This window comes from Charadrius vociferus, unplaced genomic scaffold (assembly GCF_000708025.1).
Source record: "Charadrius vociferus isolate BGI_N301 unplaced genomic scaffold, ASM70802v2 scaffold100, whole genome shotgun sequence".
Classification (NCBI taxonomy): domain Eukaryota; kingdom Metazoa; phylum Chordata; class Aves; order Charadriiformes; family Charadriidae; genus Charadrius; species Charadrius vociferus.
The window spans coordinates 962,687-986,417 of NW_009646523.1; positions in this window are offsets into that span (position 1 = coordinate 962,687).

Below are 23,731 nucleotides of genomic sequence, written 5' to 3' on the forward strand. Positions count from 1 at the left end.
AATGCTGACACCATCTCAAATACACTGGCATGAACAGGCTGCTATAAAAACTATGATTCTGTGAACTTGTTAAACTCAATACATTTGGCTAGGTTGTAAACTAGTTTAACTTTTTACCACACAGGTAACAATATTAATAAGGTACTATTACTCTTACAGATTATAGGCAAGTTATTTGCATTTTATATGCACAAGTAGTAAGATGAAACGTTCCAAATCACATGCATGTCTCAGACAAAAGCAAAATACATTTTGCATGTATCACTTCAACCGCATCAGAACTGGAAATTCACAAAAAATTATTCCTTTTGCTACTATTGGTGGTGTTTTTATTCACCATCTTGTTATAAGTGATGAAAACTAGAAGTGGAACACAAAGGGAAGAAGAAAAATTGGGTAGAAGTATCTCTAAAGTTTCTAAATGTAGACAAACCCTTCTGGGGGACACTTCACAGAATTTTCAGAGTTGGAAGGGACCTCTAGAGATCATCCAGTCCAACTCCCCTGCCAAAGCAGGATTGCCTAGCGCACATTACTCAGGACTGCATCCAGGCGGGTTTTGAAGATCTCCAGAGAAGGAGACTCTGCAACCTCCCTGGGCAGCCTGTGCCAGTGCTCTGTCACCCTGACTGTAAAGAAGTTTTTCCGTGTGTACTTATCCTGACTATCTGCACTACATAAGTCTCTGAGTTTAAAGCTTTCAAAATTGCCTAAAACATATTTAAATTTATTTACAATACTTGTTGTACTTTGCAAGACAATTTATATGTCCAAGGTGAAAACTTGAGCTTTTATGATATATGACTATATAGCTATATATTTCAAAAAAAAGTGTATTGTTTCTGGGTTTGGTTAGCCTTTTTCTTTCTGCCTTTTTTTTAATGTTAATAGATACATTATGGCTAAATGCTTGGGAGGCAAGAATGTGTCAGGAATCTTAGAATGCTGTGGTGGGTTAGCCCTGGTTAACAGCCAAATGCCCACCCAGCTGCATGCTCACACAGCAGGACAGGGGGACAATCACAGAATCACAGAATTTTCAGAGTTGGAAGGGACCTCCAGAGATCATCTAGTCCAACTCCCAGAAAGTAGGACAAATAACGAAAAGCTCATGGCTTGCGATAAAGACAGGGACATCACGAACAAATTACTGTTGCAGGCAAACCAGTCTTGAGGAAAATTAATTTAATTTATTGTTAATTAAAATAAAAATGTAATTGCTAATTTTGATAGTGGAAAATGAACAAGACAAAATTAAAACAACACCTTTTCTCCTCCCTTTCCTAACCTCAACTTCATCCTTCATTCCTGATTCCCCTGTCCTTGCCCTGAGTGATACAGGAAAGACAGAGAATGCAAAGTTGCAGTCAGTCCATAACTGTTCCTCTCTGTCATTCTTTCCTCCTCACACCTTTTCCCTCCTGCAGTGTGGCTTCTCCTCAAGCTGCAGATCCTGTCAGCAAAAGTCTGCTCTAGCACGGGGTCTTCATGGGCTGCAGTATCTCCTGTGCCATGGAGCACCTCCTCCTTCTTCCCCTCTGACGTTCATGTTCCCTCTGCCACCCCTGCAGACCAAAGCTTTCCCATGTACACCCAATACAAATAGTAAATAACTATTTAGTTATTTAGATTAGTAAAAAGGTGAATGACATTATATCTCACTCAAATCCATTCTCTACTTATGCCGAAACCTTTCATTACAGCACATAAAAAAGTCATCTCTCAGAAACCTAAAAAAAGAATGAACAAATTTAAAGTTACAGAACGTGTCTGTGTTATCTAATGTTCAGGCTCCTAATTGTTGTTTTGATAACTTTTTTTTTTCACGATCCAGCAGACAAGTTCTGCGGAATATTGTGAGGGTGAGTAAGTAAGTCATTGTCCCTGGCTGTCAGCCCTACACAGTTTCCTCAAGCTACTATTTCTGATGGAGGGATAATAAAATAAATTATGTGAGCCTACACCTCAGTCCCATCAGGTCATGCTCCAGATTTGTAGTTGTAGCTGATGGAGTTAATTCTACACAATATCCTTTGAACTGAAAGGTGTGATGGAGGGATTATACCTGCCATTGTGTTATCCCTGCTGTGTGGGTAATAGTAGTAAGACAAGGTCATATTTGTTTAGATCATTTTACAGTGACTATCTTGCAACAATGACTTAAAAGCTAATGGACACCTAAATATTCCGTACAAAGAAAATATTGTCTCAATGATTCTCTGCAGCTTTCCAGATGTCTCATTATGAAAATTTACCATAACACTCTTAAGTAATTGTCTTATTAGTACCTTGTCAACACCTTAATGTTCATATAGTTTATGTGATATAACTAGTAGATACAGGGTGTGCATTTATTAATTAGATAGAGTACCATATACAGTCTAATAGCATATTGCAGGTCAAAATAACATTTGAGTATATGCTGGGAAATTCTCTAGTCTAGACAAACCTGCTGAAACTTCCTAAGCCAGCTTGATCCCTCCTTGAAGAACTAGTCTCTCTATGTGAAGAGAGACTGTGATCACGGTAATAAGGATAATGAGTGTGTAAAGCTGGGTGGGATGAATCTGTGACCACATGACTTTTCTTGAATCTCTCAGAAAACCTGTGGCTGAACTTGGATTTGTTTTAGATAATGTGACTATAATTAAGTCACAATCCTACAGAGTATGGAAGTATTGTTGACAGCTGAGCATCACTGGAAACTGCATTTGGTTTTTGTGTCAGTAGGTAAGCTTTGCCTCCTCCCTCTATACAGAAGGAAATCTAAAGCTATAAGAAGTTAAACCAAAGCTCTATGAAGTACCCATAGAAAGAAATTTCTCTGTTTTGTGTTAGTTTTGCATCATGCAATCAGTGAATGAAAAGAAAATAAGAGAGGGAAAAACTAAAAAGTTAGACCCTTTTGTTTTCCAAAATGTTTGGGTTTTAACCTGAAAATGTTAGACAAAGCTATAGTGAGACCATCTGGTCAGTGGGTTGGAAAAAGACTGCAGTAGGGAGGTAAACTATTCAGTTAACTTTGTCACAAACAGCAAGCAACTAGGATAAGTGACAACAAAAAAGTGGGGCATAACAGTGTCGAGGTGTGTGTTGTTGCTGGTGGGGAATAAAGTAATGAAAGGAGACTGATATAAAATATCAAAGCCAATAATAGGCAATTCTAGAAAGGATGGTGCACTAAACTTTTGCAATGGTATTAATTGAAAGCCCTGTTGGCATCTGTCATTTTCTCACAACAGGTTTCCTTTGTCAATCATTATATTTAAAGGTCTTTAATGACAAGATTTAATCAGAGTAGCAACGGCAACATTGTGAAGAGCTTCCTACTTATAGATTATATAATTGTATAACAGGATGGCAATTTCATCATCCTTATGAATAAATGACACTAATAGGTATTTCACAGGACTGCTCTAAACAAGGAATACGTGACATGGTGCTTCAAAAATTTAGCAGTGGTAGTGATCCCTTTTAAATAAAAAGGAATTACCATTACAGTAAAATGAATTAGCATTATCAATTATACTCTTATTGCAATGCATGTTAGAGAAAAAGGTAATATGTAGACAGTGCAGTTGCTGTATTGGCAAATTTAAGTAACACTCCTAAAAGCACCACGTCTACCCACCTTTTAAATACCTCCAGGAATGGTGATTCCACCATTTCCCTGGACAGCCTGTTCCAATGCTTAACAACCCTGTCTGTGAAGAACTTTTTCCTAATATCCAATCTAAACCTACCTTGGCGTAACTTGAGGCTATTTCCTCTTGTCCTATTGCTTGTTACTAGCATGAATGCATGAAGAATCTACCTCTAACATATTAATTCTTAACAAAATACATGGAATTTCAAAAATTGTAGTTTCCACCACTAATGTTACATTCTGTTCTGCAAAGGGGAACATTAATCTTTTTAGGAATAATCTACCATAAAGAATGGAATATTATAGTAATAACACATTTCACCTTAATTCTGAACTACTTTTTTTTTTTTTTTTCATATTCTCTTCATCTATCCTGCAGTGTCATTATAAAGTCCATTCACAGCATCTGCTCTATCGTTTACTTGCAAAAAAATTCAAAAGAACAAGTTAACTTTTAACTTCTTTTTTTGGCCACTAGATAATGAAAACAAAAACTGTAGGGGAAATTGAACCAACTAATTAAAGCAAAGGCTGCAAAGGTAAAACCTTCATGGATGTATGATAACAAATTTTACTCTAGGAGCAACTATATTCCCATCTGCCATTGCCTTGCTGATGTATTAGTTAACCACAATAAATACAAGCAAGTCATCGAACAGAAGACACTACAAAGCAAGTTTTACCTAACTATGCTCAAAGAACAGCATCAGCACTCACACAAAATTAACGGCAAGGTTCACAATATGTTGAACCATTTCTCATTGAAAATATTTTGAGATGCATGAAATTTAGCAAGGATGAACCTCACCCAATAAGTTATAAAGATAGTAACACAGGTTAACTAATGATTAAACATTGAAAGGTATTCAATAGTCAGTCAGTTACATATTGGCTTTGTCTTGAAAAGATTAACCTATAATGTACTGTTAGAAAAATACCAGTCCAGGCACTGTTTTTGTTTCTGTGTAGTCTACGATCCAGTGTTGTCTTCTTCCTCCCCCTAAGATTATGAACGACTGTCCCTTCCCCTGCTAATTTCCAATTCGCTTGTGGTTTTCTTACCCAAGGGTTCAGTATTTCAGAAGAATTACCAAATACATTAGAATAGTGATTACGTCTCTCAGTTTTGGTTTGTACTAAAGTTGTAATATGAAGATAACAAAATTAGAATTTTCAAAATAATGCACCAGAATGAAGTACTCCATCTGTAAAATTAAAAATTTTCTTCAATAGCACACAAAACCACTATTTCTGCTGACATCCCACTTCACTGGCAAAAGCTTCTCAGTCTCAAAACAGACTATGTTTTATTTGATAATTCACTTAGAAAGTGGGGTGGAGGTTAACTTCCTACAATGGAATTTCCAAGTGGCTGAGTTCCAGACCATTTATGCTGAAACAACTCCAGAACAAAACTACTCATGGGGATAAGTCATTAGAGGATTAATGTGGTCTGAAATATATGTTGGTGCAACAAATAAATACAGCAGAGGGACAAGGTCAAGACTGACAAAATAAAACTATTACAAAAACAACTGATAAGAAAATGTGCAGGTTTTGGAAGATTATTTTGCTGGGGAGGGGGAAGGGGGGGCGGGTATTAGCTGTATCAGAAGTCTCTCGTGTCCATCTGCTTCACCAAAATGACTGCAGTGTATTTTAAATTTTAATGTTCATGGTTAGAAAGGAGATACTTGAAATAGTGGCTTATACAGAAAATACCAAGGGAAGTTTTTCAATAGGAGTGTTAGCTGATACCACTATAATAAATCAACAGAACAGTTTACTCAACACTTCATTTGTTGAGAAGGAGAATCAAGCACACACTTCACACACTTTTCCTCTTCCTGTCAGGGAGAACAAATATCCCATTTATTTCCTAAACATTTCAAGAAGTGCCAGACACCTGTACTGTTTAGATCCAACATTAATCATTTCACCACCTGTGTGTCTTCCCATTTACAGCATCTTCCTCCTTTCAGTTCCAATCACTACTACCTTTTCCTACAACAGTAAGGAGCAAGCAGTTGGCCTGACAGTATTCTGTTTCTGATGTAATTAGCAAAATATTTTGATTTTCAAATTATTTATCGTTTATACCTTGGTCTATTCTTCTCACATGTCTAGCAATCTGTTGCTTACACCAGAGATTTTTTGTTTTGTTTTGTTTTCTTATAAATTAATAATAAAAGGATCTTTAGGAATGTTGCTAAATGAATTTTTATGAATATAAATTATCAATAGTCTGCTCCTTTTTTCCTTAAGGGCACTCTCTCTTTCATCTTTATAAAACAATCTCTAGTAAATACAATAGGGAAAAAAAATGAGCTTCATCCTTTTGCATACTAAGTAATTGTAACCTTTCTGCCAAGACTGGATTAGCAGCACTGAGGACAACTTTCATGTAATTTGAATAGCCTATAAAGCATCGGTTCAAGACTCCACCAAGAGACATCAGAGGATTAAGCTATACCTTGTGACACTCAGTTTTCTCCTATTGCAAACAGAAGTCAGTTATATAAGCAAACAATATTTAAACAAGGAGAGAAAGAAAAAGATTAAAAAGTAGACAAGGTGACAGAACATATTTAATTCCTAAAATAAAACTCTCATTAACAGTCTTCTCCTTTGGTGAGGTAATTTGGTGAGGCCAGCTGGTTGCTTGCTTTCTCCTGCACTGACAATTGACCTACATATTCTGGTTCTCAAGTTTTGCTACAGTAGCCATGAATTTTGTGTTATGTGCTGCTCTGTCTTTGCTACCCATTCCCACACTATGGCTCTGCTTGCAGCTTCTGTTACCTCCAGCTCTTAGGCAAAGTACAAGTAGCACAGAGCACTGTCAGTCCTGCAAAACAAAAATTTGTAATTAGCTTCTCACACTTCACGGTGTATTTATGACTTTTTGGTAAAGTCGCCTGCATTTCTTCAGATCAAAACTTTTACACTGTAGCTCTAGAAGCTATTGCCTATGAATGAAGAGATCGCTCACCGAAGGGACAGATAGGAGCAGTTAGTTGGAAGAGATTGCTACGCACTCTGATCTTCATAAAATATACTTATTTTTACAAGATAAATTCTTCTCAAACATAATAAAACAAAATGTGAATCTATCAATTGCCTCATTTCAATTATCTTGCATTTCTCTACTAAACATCAGAAGTGGGATCATCTTTTCAGGCTTCCCGCTTTTCTTGGAAAGGAAATACCATGTGATTTACTCTTCCTTTAGGCCTCTGCTACTAGACTTACACAAGGCTGCAACTGAATCCCAATATCGTATCTAAACATAACTCTGAGATTGCTATCCTGAACAGTATACTCCACGAAAAGATGTAGCAATGTGTAAGTATTCTCAAGAGCATGGGTCAGTAGGAGGCATTTATTATATTCTGTACAAAACAAGATGACAGCTAAAAGAAACAGTATTTGAAATGGTGAGAGGAACAGCTGGAGTGCTTTTGTTCATCTGAATATTACTGATGCATCTATGATGTCATTTGGTCTTATTTTAACTCCAAATTTCTCAAAGAACATGCACAGCCTTGGTAGAAGTTTTGCTTGTTAATTCTTGTAACCTATTGTTTGAATATTAGTTATTGAGGTTAACTCCTCTCCTCTCCTCTCCTCTCCTCTCCTCTCCTCTCCTCTCCTCTTCTTTTTTCTGTATAATCAGTTGATTTTAAAACACTCTGATTATATTTTTTTTATTTAGTATTTATTACTTTGTGTAATATAGTGGCTAATTGTCAAAATGTTAATAATTTTCAGGTATGTTTGTCATATTATTCTGTGAGATGTATTCAAAAACATAAAACTTGAATATTGGTTTAAATTTGAGCCACTGTACAGTGACGTCTTTGACCCTTTGTCTTTTTGAGCACATTTTCTCTCCTTAAATAAACACAACCCTATTTAATCTCACAAGTATGTTGAACACTGAGTGAACGTCTGACCCAGGCTTCACCTAATTCATCACTTTCAAAGCAAAATAGATCGCTGTTAACATCTAGTCTGACTGCCTCCATCTAATCTCTTTGTTTCACATTCTAGCAGCAGCATATTCCCCTGCTTTCGTTTCATCCTTATCCCTTCTGAGAATCACCTGTTTTTTTTCTTCCTCAATGAGCTTTCAAGGGTTTCAGTAACCTCAGGCCCCCACGCATTATTTAGAAGACCTGTTCATCTTGCTATAAAAAAAACTAAAAAACCTAAGTCTCAGTGCTACCATTGATCCATTCCACCTGTGTGTTATGAAACCTTTAACAGTTGTGTGTGATTCTGCGCATGTATCTATTGATATTCCTGGCTTTTTGGTGGGTTTTTCTGGTGGGTTTTTTTTGTTTGTTTTTTTTTTTAAGCAAAACAGATCAATAATTCATAATACCCTTTGCAGTTACTGTTAATATCACCCAGTCTTTGCTCTGTGTCCAGTTTGTGTTGGGAAAATTGTGGGTGGCCACCCAGTTGCAACCTTAACCTGTAAAATGTTGGTTAAGTTCTAGGAATTCTTCTAGATTCCCTTTAAGATAACTACAATGATGGTACCTCCCACCAATACCACTTCCCTTAGATTACTGGAGTGAATCACCTTCTACATGTGCTTACATTTTCCCCTGTTAACCATACCAGTAGCCTCAATGACTGTCATAGACTGAAATAGTCACCCTCTGAATGGCAAAACTGCATGGGGCAAATCACAATTTATTTTTTTTTTTTAATTGCCTCTGTCATAAAAAAAGATTTCCTCTGCATTAGCTTATCTTCACCAGAGCCAAAATCTGCAGTCTTACAGAGTTTCTACTATCTAAGATGTCACGGTTGTTAGAATCTTACAGAAAGGCTATTCATGACAAATTTATTTCTTACATTATTCTGGGAAACAAACCTAACAGCAAATATAAAGAATAATAGTCATATTGTCTTACCACATAGTTTTAATGAAAAAGATATTGCATTAGCATGTTAAAATACTCTGGTTCTTGATTTAATTGTTTCCTCATCAGATTTAAAAGAAAAAAAAAAAAAAAAGTGCTGTCGGTTAAAATTGTTTTTATTGCAATAGAAATGAACTTTTCTTTATTATTTTGCTTGTTTTGTACAGATGGCAATGAGATGTAATTTTCCTTTACTAAAACTGATTTTAAAGGACTGTATATTCTTATTTCAAATGAAAACATTTCAGTCTTATGTTCTAATTCTTCAACTTTAATGAATTGAATTCTTACACTTTAATCTATATATTGAGTTATGTATTTAATTATTATATATTTGGGGTTAAGTATTTATTGACATTAAACAATTCAGTATGTTTTCTTAAAAGTGTAAGAAAAATTTTAATGAGTTATTGCAAAAATGGTACCATATGAAGAATACAGACATGTTTTGTATTCAAAGAGGAAATGAAAGATACTGCACAATGTTCAGGAAAACTGGTTATGATAAAACGCACATAGAACTACCACTTCAAAGATTAAATAAATGTCATTTGCATTAAAGCAGTCTGTTCTCTCAAAGGCTTAGATTTTGATGATTTTCTGATTTTTCTTTACAGCTTACCATTATAAAATTCTATTGGATTTTTTTAAATCTATCATTCCTTGATTTATGTGATAATTTAATTATTAAAATTCAGTTGAATTAAAAAAAAAAAAAATAACCACAAAAACCCAGCTTTCAATGTATCCGTTCTGTTACTCAGAAATAAATGTCAAATTTGCCCCAAAAGTAGCATTTTTTTTACATTAAGTTTTCACTCTGCTAGCGGTGCTTCTGTCGATTGTCATGAAGTTTTGTATAATAACCACTGTAAGCACTTATAGGAACCTACAGCTGTTTTCAACAGTAGCAAAGGTCTCAGGTCTTCCTGTGTACCATTAAGCTGTCACTCACGATCAGTTTTTAGAAGTGCTTTATTTACCTAACTGCCATTCCTGATACAACTAAGGATTTAACAAGTCTCATTTCTGTGGTTGTAACCAAGCCAAAGTAGAAGGTGGCTCTTGATGCCCCATGACACCTGTTTTTCACTCCTTTTTTTCAAAAGTTGATCTTCACATACACCGCTTAAAATCTTCTACTGTTTATCTCTTTTATACCTGACTCTGCCAAAAATTCTGCTATTGAAAATATTCTGTTTAACCCAGATCATCTTGGAAATGCAAAATTTGAGGTATATGCTTAACATAGCAGATCTCAGAAGACAGTGATTAATAGCTGGGTGCAAGCAGAGGTCAATACTATTTTATTCTGGCACAGCAGAAGCCCGAGCAATATAACTGATTGCAGTCTAAATTTAAGCCAAGAAAGAGATCCAGATTGCTTGTTTGTTAGTTATTTTGTTGTGGGTTTTTTTTTTTTTTTTTTTTTTTTTTCCACAACTGAGGAATAACAAAGGGAGGCTGAGCAGTAGGAATCTGAACACCTCAAAGCTTGCTTTATAAAATATCTGCAGTATCCATACAAAACAACTGAAACACCACCACTGAAGTCATGGGAGGGTCTTGTGTAGCACAAAGCTCAAATCTGAACCCAAATACAAAAAATTATGATAGATATGTCACAGGGGAAAAAAAAAGTGTGAACACATTCTTGATAAAGAAAATGGAAATTAAGTAAAAATCTTATTCTAAGAAAGTTAAAGAAAGAAAACATTACTGAATTTATTTTTTTTAATCACTTTATTCTATTTACAATCTTGTTCATATGGAGGATTGCCTGACAAAAGGCTCTGCCCCTCTCTTGTTGAGCTAGTTGCTGTAAGAATAAGACAGGAGTAGATAGGAATGCCACTGCAGTGTAATCCTCCAAACTCTTTAACTCAATTTACTTTTATCCTGGACTGACCACTTATATCACTCTCTGACTGGTTAATTCCTCTCTAATCAGACAATCAAACTGGAAGTTCACCTTCTTTTGCTAATATCTAACCAAGTATGCTTTTTCAGTCCTGATTACAAGATTTTTATACTGCAGAAGTCACTAAGGAATTATAAGTTTTGAAGATGAAGAAAGGTTTAGAGAGTCTATAATAGAAATAGATACAAATACAATTAAATCCAGTAACATTATAATGGAAGTGGTCAAAGAGATTTTTTCTTTTATTTCCCCACTCTTTAGCAGGTAAATCTTGTAAGAAGCATGTCAGGGTTTTTTTTGATTGGATTGTGGCATCATCTTCACCTGCATTGAGGTTCATTTGCATCCTTAGCCATGGACAGTAATTAGCTCATTCAACACCCAAGACAAATGAAACATTTAATGAAATCCAACATAGTCCCAGAACAAAACACTTCAGATTCACTTTTAAAAAAAACAACCAACCAACCAAATCCCTTCCCCCCCAACAACAACAAAAAAAAAACAAAACAAAGAAAAAAAAACAAACCAAAACCAAAACAAAACAAGCCTGTCATTTCACAGGTTCAAGGTGGTGAAAGCCATCGTGGCTTAGGAAGCCATTGGACTGTTGCTGACTTACCTCTCTTAGAATCTTAGAAACCTGAAGGTTAATAGCCTGTTCTAGAAACATTGTGATCTCAGGACACCATATCTGAATGTAGACACTGTAAGTCGTACAAAATTCTGTCTTCTGCAATTAAAAAAAAAAAAAGAAAAAACAAAAAGTATATGTATATATTAGTAAATAACTCTTCCCACAAACATTTGCAATTCATTTCAGTCACCTGTCAGCTGATTACCTAGATACTATCTCAAACTGTGTTAATTGAAGACCTCTTCAGAGAGATCTCATCAGCTTATCAAATTTCCAGTCCAGTAGTAATATGTTCACTATGGAAGGATCTTATATGGCAGCTTAGAACTACTGTGGACTAGATATTTAATTTTTAAGAGTTGAAGTTAGGTGCATTGTTCTTATCACTTTTGCTCCTGCCATAGCTAGGTATTGAAGCTGATCAAGCAGACTAAAACACAGGTAGCATTTATGGATGTTGATAGCCTTTTCCCTTTTATAGGTGGGAGACAGTCAACTTATATTCTCCTAGATGTCTTCAGCATCAAATGATCCTTGAATACCAGAGGATACTTCTGTCTCCTTTCAAAAGCACATGTGAGGCTGTGAGAGAAGGAACCTTTCAGAATCTTCATAATGAGCAGGGAAGTATAAATTCTCCTTTACATAAAAATAAATTATTCATACATTTTTTCATCCTTTTCCTTCCATCTCTAGCAGCACAGTTGCATTGATAGACATGACAAAAGCAATGTCAACTGTACAGAGTTAGGGATAAAAATCAAATTCAGAATAATGCCTATTTAAGACAAAAAAAGGTGCATTGAAAAAACCCTTTGAGTTGGTGACAGAAACAATCCATTATTTCACCGTGTCTTTTTAGTAGGCATTATATTCCATTTGTTGCAAAATAAATATTTCATATGCAACGTATGCGTGCTATATTGTGCTTTCAAAGTTCATTATCAATGATTTTCATCCACAAGTTAAAATAATGATGGAAAATTCTCAAACCTACTTCCACTTGAAGCCAGTGAGTACATTCTCTCTTTCTCTTCCTTTAAACTTGGCAGGATGCAATTGCACTTGCCCACAGTTCAGAAATAATGGCCAAAAGCCAAGGAATTTGGCTTCTTTATCTTTCTTATATTTTCTCTTGGCTCAGTATTATAAACAAATTGAGAGTTTGCTGCCACAAGCCATTTATTTCCCATGACAATAAAGCTTACAGTCATGGAAGCCTGATGATAAATCCTAACTGTAAAGATCCAAGTATCCATCCCTTTAGGCTACTACTAAGAATAAGAAAATTCTAATTTGTTACAGTTTTCTTTATTAAAAAAAAAAAAATCAGGTGGAAATAGAAGGGGAAAAAATCTTACTCTAGACCAAATAAGACTTTATTTTAGAGCACAGGATGCAGGCATAAATTTATACAGGTCTCTTCTTGCTTCCAAAACAAACAAACAAGCCAACGAAGAAGCCCCAAAACTGGATAAATGAAAAATATCCTCTATTCAAAGCTTACTTAGATTTCAAACTTTATATAAAGTAGGAACTAGTTTTCCAGCTATCCTAGGAGAAACAGTTTGGCATTCCTTGATGAAAGGATGAGTGACACATTATTAAGGCACCAGACTGGCTTTAGATACAGAGTTTACCTTGGGTCCACCATATCTCTCATCTATACTGTAGATGAGATTTGGAAAAAGCATTGGCGGAGCTCATGCTGCATCTACATTCATAAGTGCATTTACAGGGAGACGTTGAACAGATCTAATCAGAACATGTCCTTTCCTAAAAACTTTTTGGCAGGGAAGTTGGTTTTGGTGTTTTTTGTTTTGTTTTTTTAAATTATATGGTTTCATTTATTTCTCAAAGAAAAAAATACTCAAGATTTCTTTTTTTGTTTTAAAGTGATGAAAAACTCTGACTAAAACTGATGGTTTAGGTGACTTAGATATGGAAATTGGTCTTGAGATAAGAAAGTATTAGAATTTTATAAATGAAATAGTTTTTAATCTAAAATACAGATTTATAAAATTGAAAAGTTTTTAAGTAGCTAATATTAGAATCTTCTTCATGTACAATATAGACAATATTTTTATTCAGAAAGAGGAAAAGGTATCCTCAGCGTTTGGAATAGACTGTATGGGATTTAAAAAAGTCATCTTCAAATACATGCCTGCTTGGCTGAGACCAAGGGGCATGAAGCAAACTTTTTCTTTTTCCCAGGTGGGTGCCTTGACCTGCCTGATGGTTCTGTTTTTTCAAATAAAATCTTGAAAGTTGTGACATACATCTTGATGCACAGCAAGGAATTGTTGCAGGGTGAAAAAAACTTCTTGCTCAATTCCACTTGTACCTTTTTGAGACAACAGGTTTATTTCAGGATATAGGAACACAGAACTTTTAAAAGTCAGATTCCTTTACAATATCTTTGTCTGACCATTGCAAAGCAGTCGTCAAGACCAGAAGAAACAGGTTTAAAAACATGAAAATGTTATGACATTTCCAAATGTCAACAGGAGTTCAATTCAAGGAATGGACAAAGGGTAGGTTAGCTCTTGATTTATCCAAGTTGATTCACTTATTTTTAGTTAAAATCATTATAATATCTGAATATGTTATGTAGTCTCACATCAACTTCAAAAAAAATTAAAAATTGTTTGAACTTCTAGTATTATTTGAAATTCTTGGAGAGCTATTTCTGAATTTACTATAAAATCAATACAGCAAAATCTTTAACAAACACGCATTCCATTTGTTCTAGACAGTAAAAGAATGAGTACACCTTTGTTTATGTACAAAGTTGTTAGTATCACCATATAACATACAGTAAATAATACCCATAACAGCCCTCTACCTCATTATAATCTTCTCCTTGAAGTTTTATAGTTCCCTGGTGAAAACCATGTGATGTTAACATTGGATCTATCTATTAATCTTTAGTAATACACTTTTGAGTATCCATAACCCTTAAAAACAGTCTAAGCAATAAAGACATACAGATAAAATATTACATATCTCTGTCTCTATTAAGGAAATTTGAATTACATTGCACTCCTTAAGCTACCTTTAGTATGGAACCTTTAAATCAATGTTGTTATTATTATTGTTTGGTTTAGTGTTTTCATTAGGGTACCACACAATGGCTCACATCATTGATGCTCCGTTGTGCTAGGTACTGTGCCACATGTAAACAAAGACAGTGAAGTGCAGTTATAACAAAATATGATTATTTTGTTTAATGTCAGTTTTTCCTTGCTAATCTACATACTAATTTATTTTTAATATGTACAAGAAGAAGCCTTTATTTTTTTCCTTATTATCTGTAGATGAAATTGAGACTTTCCAGGAAAAATCGTTATAATGGGGTAATATAATGAGTCAAAAAAAAAAAAGAAAAGTACATTTTTCTGAGACATACAATCTAAAGTGGGGAACCTTGAAGCATCAGGTCAAAATATATTTCTTAGCTGAAGCTTGGGTTCATTTACTGTAGAAAGCTAAAGGGAAAGCTGTCCAGCTTTCCCCCTCACTATGCACTGAATGTTTTTCAGTGTAGGCAAATCCTGTTATAAAGACTGTAGGGGATCACTGTGTCATCTAACCATCTTCCCACATGGGGAAATCCAGACCAGGATACTGTTTAATGCCATATAAAACATTCATCATGACCCAACCAAGTGGGAGTTAGTTCCTTTAAAAAGTCTGATAATCAAAAAATAGAAATATAGGTATACTTCAATGATAGAGGAAAATATATCATGCCAGATCCAACAACCCAAGAGAGATGATGCTGCCGCAGCTCCATGTTCCCAAGTCCAATCAGTAGTGAGGCTGAACATGTATTCCCAGCAGGCACATGTACGCAGAGCATGCATGTACACCACACATATGTACTTATACACATATACACATCACCATCCATGCAGACCACAGAGAGACAGAGCACTCACATGAACGCATACAGCATCAACAGCCTCATCTTGCTCCCCTCTCTTGCTTAGCGGGATGGAGGTCCAATAGTGAGAATATATATATATGCACGTATGTACAAGTGGTCCCTCCACCAGCTGGGCTCACACCCTCTGTCTGCCCAGTAGCTGCCCTCTGGATCCCAGTCTCCCCAGTTACTGGCACCTGGACTTAGGATTCCTGGAGGCTGCAGCCCCACTCCACTTGGTGGTACAGACCACTGCTCACGCACACAGACACACACACAGAGCTGGTCAGGACTCCCTTGATACCATAGTTGCCCCACTATTCTCTCACCTATAGGAACTCTCTCACCTATAGGAACACACAGGTGCTATCACAGCCTTGGAGATCCACTTCCCCCCTCACTCCCAGGCCACTTGGTCCATTCACCAGCTAGTCCGGCTTGATCTTCACTAGCAATCAGGCACTCAATCACACACTTGCACTTGCTCCAGCCATTGGCGCCACAAACACACAGGCTCCTGTGACTCAGACTGATGTCGTATTATTAAATCTATTCAAATTTATCTATATAAATCCCAAATCAATGAGAAAAAAATCTTTATTAATGCAGTCAGCAACTGTAATGGAATGAATATGATAAAAAAGCTACACGCTTTGATATTAAAGAGTATCCTTTTTATCATTCTTTTATTCAAATGAAATGCAGCTTAACTACTTTAAAGTGTCAGATATTTTTATAAGATTGCGTGTAAGACTGCATGCCTTACAGTATTTGTTTGTTTGTTTCTGTTTTCTTTTTTTTGTGTGTTTGGAGATGGATTGAACACAGAAAAAATTGAATGAGCACTTTCTCTAAACTGGGAATTTTCTCTGTAAATGTTCTGTATTATCCTTTGCCACAGATTGTAGAAATGAAAAATTTGAAAACCAAGGCTATGAACATAAGCTCTTTTTTTACATTGAAGGATTAATAACCCTTGTAAGGATCAGTGGATTCGGACCTAGTCTTATTTTGGAATAAGGAACATTACGAGAACAACTAGGCTGTCAATGCTAGTCAGGATAGATTTTGCTTAGCAGTCATGTCTACACAATCATTTTGGACACAAGAGTATGATAATAAAATGTCTTATACCTATTTCATTTATTTGTGCAAAAACTGGACTTATCAGTTCATTATCATGTTACCTGATTAGTTAAAGGATACGGTATTTTGGCTTTTGTTAACAGTGATTTCAAAATTCAAGTGAATAAATGTTAATCATTTAAAAAAACCACATAAAAAGAATGTGATATTATGAAGAACAAACTTGCTTTAAAGTTAGTGACAAGAATAGCTGAAATGAAAATCTTAACTTTGTATTTTAATTGTCTTCTAATTCAGAAGACCATTCGGACAAGAAAAAAATACCAGAAACCCTCAAATTACGTTTTCTAAAGAAGCATGCCTGTTCTCTTCTTCTATAACAAAACTAATAATACACAGCAATTGTAAAACAATTTAGCATAACATTGAGCAAAATATTTTAATTTTTTAAAAGTAAGTGTTATGGTCAAATATAAAAAAAAATCAAGTAGTTACTTTTTCCTCATAGAATGTCTGAAAAAAATATTGAAAATTTCTACAATAAAAAACTAAACATTTAATGCAGTTTATTTTGAAATTTCATTAGTTATTTAGATGTTTAATAACTCTTTATTGCTCTTCTACAATTAAATATTCACACCCAGGTAAACTTCTAAATAACACTTTTAAATTTAACTTTTCCCTCTGTCCTTTATGCATAGGATTAAGCATAAATATTTTTTTCTATTCTTGTGACACATCATCATTACAAGTATCAATGGTAAAAACAAAAGCCAATTAAAATCTTTCAGATATTACAGAAAAGGTCCAAAACCCATTTATTTTTATTTTAAGTGTTTGATTCATATTTCTTTTTTTTTTTCTCTTTTTTTTCCCCCTGTAATACAAGTATGATTCTGGTGCTATTAATATTTGATTCCTGAAATGAGAGATGGGCAAATAGAATTTGCACCTTCAGTAAAAGTGAAAAACATCTGCACATTCAGGATTAGATTATCAAACTTTCTCTTTCATAATGCAAGATTTAAAATACATTTTACAGTTTATACCAGTTGCCTCCCAGAATTTCTGTCTTTCACAGTTCCAATCACTACATTTTTTTTCCCCACTAAATAGTTTTTTAGTTGGTGCATTAAAGAAGTAGAGGTATTGAGCTCTCACAAGTAATCCCTGACTTGGTCCTCATTCTTCTCGAGCTTTCCTATTAACTGCAAAGGCCTGGGAGACCCTGTCAGTGAACAATAAGGCAAAGAAGGCATTGAGTACCTCTGATGGGTTGACTTTGGCTGGCTGCAAGCTGCCCACCCAGCCTCTCTATCACTCCCCCTCCTCAGCAGGATGGAGTGAAGGAAATGAGATTGAAAACTGATAAGTCAAATTAAAGACAGTTTAATAAAGAAAAGTAAAGGCTGTGTGCAGATGCAAAGGAAACAAACACACACATTCTCTATTTCCTATCAACAGGCGATGCCCACTCACTTCCTGGGAAGCAGGGCCTCAGTACGCATAGTGGCTATTTCAGAAGACAAACACCTTAAGAATGAGTGGCCTCCCTCCTCCTTGTTTCTCTTAGCTTTTATTGCTGAGCACAATGTCATATGGTATGGGATATCTTTTTGGTCAGCTTTGGTCAGCTTTTCTGGCTATGTCCACTCCCAACCCCTTGACCACCCCAGCCTACTGGCTTTTGCAGGGGGTGGGTGGAATGGGGTGGAGAGACAGCCTTGATGTTGTGTGAGCACTGTTCAGCAGTGGCCAAAACATTGGTGTGTTATCAACACCTTTCTAGCTACAAATACAAAGCACAGCTCCATGAGGGCTGCTATGGGGAAAATTAACTCCATCCCAGCCAGAGCCAATACAGTACCTCAGCCTTATCTTTGTCCACTGCCACTAAATCACCAGCCCCGTTCAATAATATTCCCACATTTTCATTTTTCAGACTTTTACTACTATTGTAACCATAGCTCTTCCTATTGTCCGTGAAGTCTCTTGCCAAGCTTTGGCTTTCCTGACACCAACTCCAGCTGCCAGTTTATCCTCTGTATTCTGTCTCTTCATTCATTTTGCATTGGAGCTCTGCTATGAGTTACCTGTTCAGTCAGGGCAGCCTCTTGATACATCTGCTTGTTTTCCTGCATGCTGGAATATATTGTTTTTGCACTTGGAGGATTCTGCCCTTAAAGACCTGATAGCTTTCCTGGTCTCCTTTGCTCTGCAGAGGTGCCTCCCCTGCGATTCCACTTACAAATTTCCTGAGGAACCTAAAGTCTGCTCTCCCGGTATCCAAGCCTGTACTTGCCTTCCTCTCTCTCTCTTATGATCTTGAACTCCAGTATATGGTTAAAGCCAGCATATTTCATGTTTTCTACTGACAAGGCAGTTGCTGACCAGTTCTTCCTTGTTACTGGATAGCAGATCCAGCTATGTGTCACCTTTGGTTGGACAATCCAGTACCCGTGTCCAAAAGTTATCCCTGAAAACTTTTTATCAGATTGAAGAGGAATCTCTATCCTTGGAGATATTCAAAAACTATCTGGACATAGTCCTGGGCAACCTGTTCTAGATGAATCTGCTTGAGCAATGTGTAGTGGACCAGATGATCTCCAGAGGTTCCTTCCAACCTCAGCCATTCTGTGATTCTGTGATTCTGATACCCTCCAGAAATCTTTGTGACTGTTTGCATACACTGGTTTTGCCCTTTCAGCAGATATCAGAGAGGGAAAATTTTCCCATGAGAGCCAGGGTCAGTGATACAGAAACTTCTTGAAATTGTTTAAAATTTCATCTACTTCTTTGCCCTGATCAGGTAGTCTGCAACAAACTCCCACCACAATTTCACTCCTACTAGGCTCTTCTCTGATCCTGACTCCTGCAGGAGCAGTAAGAATTATCTTCTCCTTTTCTTGCTGTTAAGTATGGATGATATTTCTAGACCTAGTGTTTCTAAAAAACTATGTCACAGCTTCACCCACTTTTGTAAACAGGAGATACACATCATATTTATGGCACTACACTCTGTGATGATGAAAGTCTTCGGAGGAAAATCATAAATGGACATTTACACATCCATGAGACTCATAGAATTTATACATCAGCTGCTTACACTTCTCGAACACCCATGTCCAGTCCTCCTCCCAAGTAATTTGCTTAGAAACTACCCACCTAATAGCTCCCAAAAAATGTTGCAAATGAGTGGAACAGCAGGACAGAGAAGTTAATTTGCATTATGAAATGGGCCATTGACAAAATAGGTAGATGGGAGAATAAGCCTTTCTCAAATGTCAAACAACTGTCTGAGGCAGGTCACAATTTGTTCTATTTTTTCCTAAAATACATTAGTGTACCAATCATTAGAGTAAATATGTGATACTGCTTCTGTTATTCCAAGATACATTAAGGTTTTATGTGTACCATTTGTAAATTTTCATCCTTTCAAATATTTAAGGTGCTTTTCCAGAGACTCATCAACATCACTTTATTCACTAGGAAATGCAGTTATTCAATAAATGTTTAAGGGAAACAAACAAATAAGCAAACCCACAAATTAGTGCATGCATTAAGTCCAGTTTCTTTTAATATTCCCAGTTAGGTTTTCAACAGCTTTAACAATGGTTACCAGCTGCTACCTTCATAAATTGTACAAATTTCTGTAGAATAAACAGCAGTTTCATGACAAAATTTGCATAGCAGTTAACATTATTTATATTGTCAAACCCAGGAAGCTGGGTGCCATTTCTGCCAGCATTCTTGCAGTTTTCATCTGCTGAGTTGGCTCCATTTCAGTTAATCCTTTTGTTTTAGTCAGGTTCTATGGTGGTGCATTTTGGAAAACAAGGGAGTAAACAGAGATGAACAAGCTTTTCTGGCTAAAGAAGTCTTTCAGCTGATCAAATTTAGGAAACTGAGTGTGAAATTATAGACAACTTCAAAAGGCAGTAGCACACATAATGGACACCACAACTGAGCTGCTTATATCAATAACAGTATTACTGTGAGTCAAGGCAATACTGCATCTTACATCCCAAATTAAATATGTGGTACACAGTATTCTTCTCAGATGATTTTGAGTAGCTTATCTGCTTTTTTTTTTTTTTTTTCATAATTAACATGTGTTTTCTTCTGAGTCTGGCAAGGAAAGTTTAGATAATATACTAATGTATATATTCATTTAGTTTCCTTATACCGCCTTCATTTTTGTCATGTCTTTTTGGGCTCTAACCTAAAATGACTGCTTATCTGGCACTTACCTGTATGAGTGTCACTTTTTGATGAGATAATTTAGTAATACAATTGCTTTACATCTTCCAGTTGTTTTTGATCTTTGGAACAGTTTCAATCACATTTGGGAAAAAGCTAGAAGTCTTAAATGTAATTAAGTTCCTAAAAGTTCTGTGACAAATGGCACAATGATATATAGAGAAATCCCAGTCTGGGCCTTCACAGAAGGAAAAGGAAGCAGAAATTCATTTTTATGCAAACCTTTTAGCAACATCAGACTGGCCTATCTGCATGTTCATATCACTTACTGATACATGGTGGCTAGTCACTTGCCCAGGAGTGTCAAAAGAAATACACCTAAAGCCAGATTTCCTTCTGTAGAAGATCCGGGGACAAAAAGGTATGTGTTCATAGATTGCCATCCTTCATTGTTATGTTGTTTGTGTAGCAATATGTTTTACACTAAAATTCTCTGATCATTCACTGTCTTGTAATTAGGTTCATGCTTAAGGCTTACTGGCATCTGAAAACAAGTTATGTTTTGGCTTAAGTCATTTAAATTTATTAAGGTCTTGAGGGAATTGGCTGATGTAGTCACTAAACCACTCTCCATCATATTTGAGAAGTCATGGCAGTCAGAAAAAGTCCCCAATGACTGGAGAAAAGGGAATATTGCACCCATTTTTAAAAAGGAGGATCCTGGGAACTACCAACTAGTCAGCCTCACCTCTGTGCCTGCTGAGATCATGTAACAGATTCTCCCAGAAGACATGTTGAATCATATGGAAAACAGATGAGTAGAGACAGCCAACATGGCTTCAACAAGGGCAAATCGTACCTGACTAGTTTAGTGGTCTTCTACAATTGGGTCACTGCATCAGTGGACACTGGAAGAGCTACTGATTAGTTCTACTTGGACTTCTGTAAGGCCTTTATTACTGTCCCCCACGATATTCTTACTGCTAAACTAGAGAAATATGGGTTTGAAGGATGGACTGTTAAACGGATAAGGAATTGGCTAGATGGCTACATCAAAGAGTTACAGTTAACGACTCAACATCCAAGTGGAAACTAGTAACAAGTGGTGTCCCTCAAGGGTCCATACTGGGCCCAATACTTCATCAATGACATAGACAGTGGGATCAAGTGCACCCACAGCAAGTACATTTCTAATGTTAGAGGAACTGCATTCCCCAGCCCGAATTTGTTACCTTTTAATCAAAAAAAAAAAAAAAAAGTAAAAATAAATTGGATTAGAGCGAGAACAGATTTACCAGAGGAAACAAATGTAGGTTTTGCTTTACTGTGTTTTGTTTCTATTTTTAAGTAATGATTATGTAATACAGAATGAGAAAAGAGTTCAGGGATCAGAGACTAAATTCAGGTCTGCCTTTACCAGCTTCCTTTGCCTTTAGGAGTTTCACAAACTTAGGTGCATAGTAACCCAGGAACAGCAGAATTGGTGAAGGAGCCTCTTTCAGTGTATTACACATATTTGATCTGGAGATTAGCACATTTCCATAAGATAGGAGGATTCAAATCTACTGATAGAGAAAGGCAAATCCAAATCTCTTAGTTTCTGGATCTATATTTTAATCATCATTTGTCAAATTCTTGAAGAACTGTATATTATAATTACGGATTAGATTTTCTTCAAGATTGGATTTCTCTTCACGGATTAGAAACTAACAGGGAATACTTTCTTTTGCAATTAAAATTCAAGCATCTAATCCCACATGATTTGCCAGATAAAGATCTGCTAAACAACTGTTTGATAGCTTGTTATAACTTGTTTTTCTCAGAGTGCTCCAAAGCCAAAGAATATAACCTTGTTTACTGATATTTCACCCCACAATCTTTTAACCCAACTTTCTCATAATACAAAAAGTGATAAATAGCCAATGGTAATGAAATGCAACAAACTACGTATTTACATACCACCTTAATTTGAAAAAAAATGACAATAGAAAAAAATGGTAGTATATCTGAAACATTGAATATGAGCATGAACATCCATATAAGATGGCAGTAGAATAAATTTAAGGTAAAACATTCAGGACAGTGTCCTCAGCGGTATTTCCATTCTTGACAAGTTGCCAAACTCTTATGTTTTTAAATTAGTATTCAAACTAGTTTCAAAATTATGTTTTTCAACGTTCATTTAAATCATAGCTCAGATATAGTATTGGTGATTCAATTTTTTGTATCTGGATTCTTAGGTGACTTTCTTTTTTTTCTATGTGCTTTCATAAATACTCATTCTAACTGAAAAAAAGAAATTGCAAGATGTATATTATGACGTTAGGATGAGAACTAATGGCCTCAAGTTGCTCCAGGGGAGCTTTAGATTGGATACTAGGAAAAACTTCTTCAATGGAAGGGTTCTCAAGCATTGCAACAGGCTACCTGGAGAAGTGGTTGAGTTACCATCCCTGGAGGTATTTAAAAGATGTGTAGATGTGACAGTTAGGGACATGGTTTAGTGTTGAGCTTGGCAGTGTTAGGTTAACGATTGGACTCAATGATCTTAAAGGTCTTTTCCAACCTACACAACTGTATGATGCTATGGTTTTTGTCTTTAGAGATACAGATATCTAAAAAAAAATCTAAAAACTCTTGGCCTCTTCAGGGATCTGCTTGGTAGAGTGCTGTGGGATAAAGCCTTGGAGGGAAGAGGGGCCCAATAAGGCTGGCTAATATTCAGGGATCAAATCCTCCAAGCTCAGGCGCGATGCATCCCAACAAAGAGGAAATTGGGCAAAAAAGGCAGGAGGCCTGCATGGATGAACAACAAGCTCCTGTAAAAGCTCCAACTGAAAAAGGAAGCCTACAGAGGGTGGGAGCAGGGACAGGTAGTCTGGGAAGAATACAGAGAAATTGTCCGAGCAGCCAGGGATCAGGTTAGGAAAGCTACACCTCAGACAGAGTTAAATCTGGCCAGGGACATCAAGGGCAACAAGAAAAGCTTCTGTAGGTATGCCGGTGATAAAAGAAAGAATAGGGAAAATGTGGGCCCTCTCCAGAAGGAAACAGGAGACCTGATTACCCGGGATATGGAGAAGGCTGAGGAACTCAACGATTTCTTTGCCTCAGTCTTCACTGGCAAGTCTAGCTACACCACTCAAGTCACAGAAGGTGAAGTCAGGGACTGGAAGAATGAAGAACCACCCATTGTAGGAGAAGATCGTGTTCAAGACCATCTGAAGAACCTGAAGGTGCACAAGTCTATCGGACGTGATGAGATGCATCAGCAGGTCCTGGGAGAACTGGAGGATGAAGTTGCTAAACCACTATCCATGATATTTGAGAAGTTTTGGTAGCCCAGTGAAAGTCCTGCTGACTGGAAAAGGGGAAA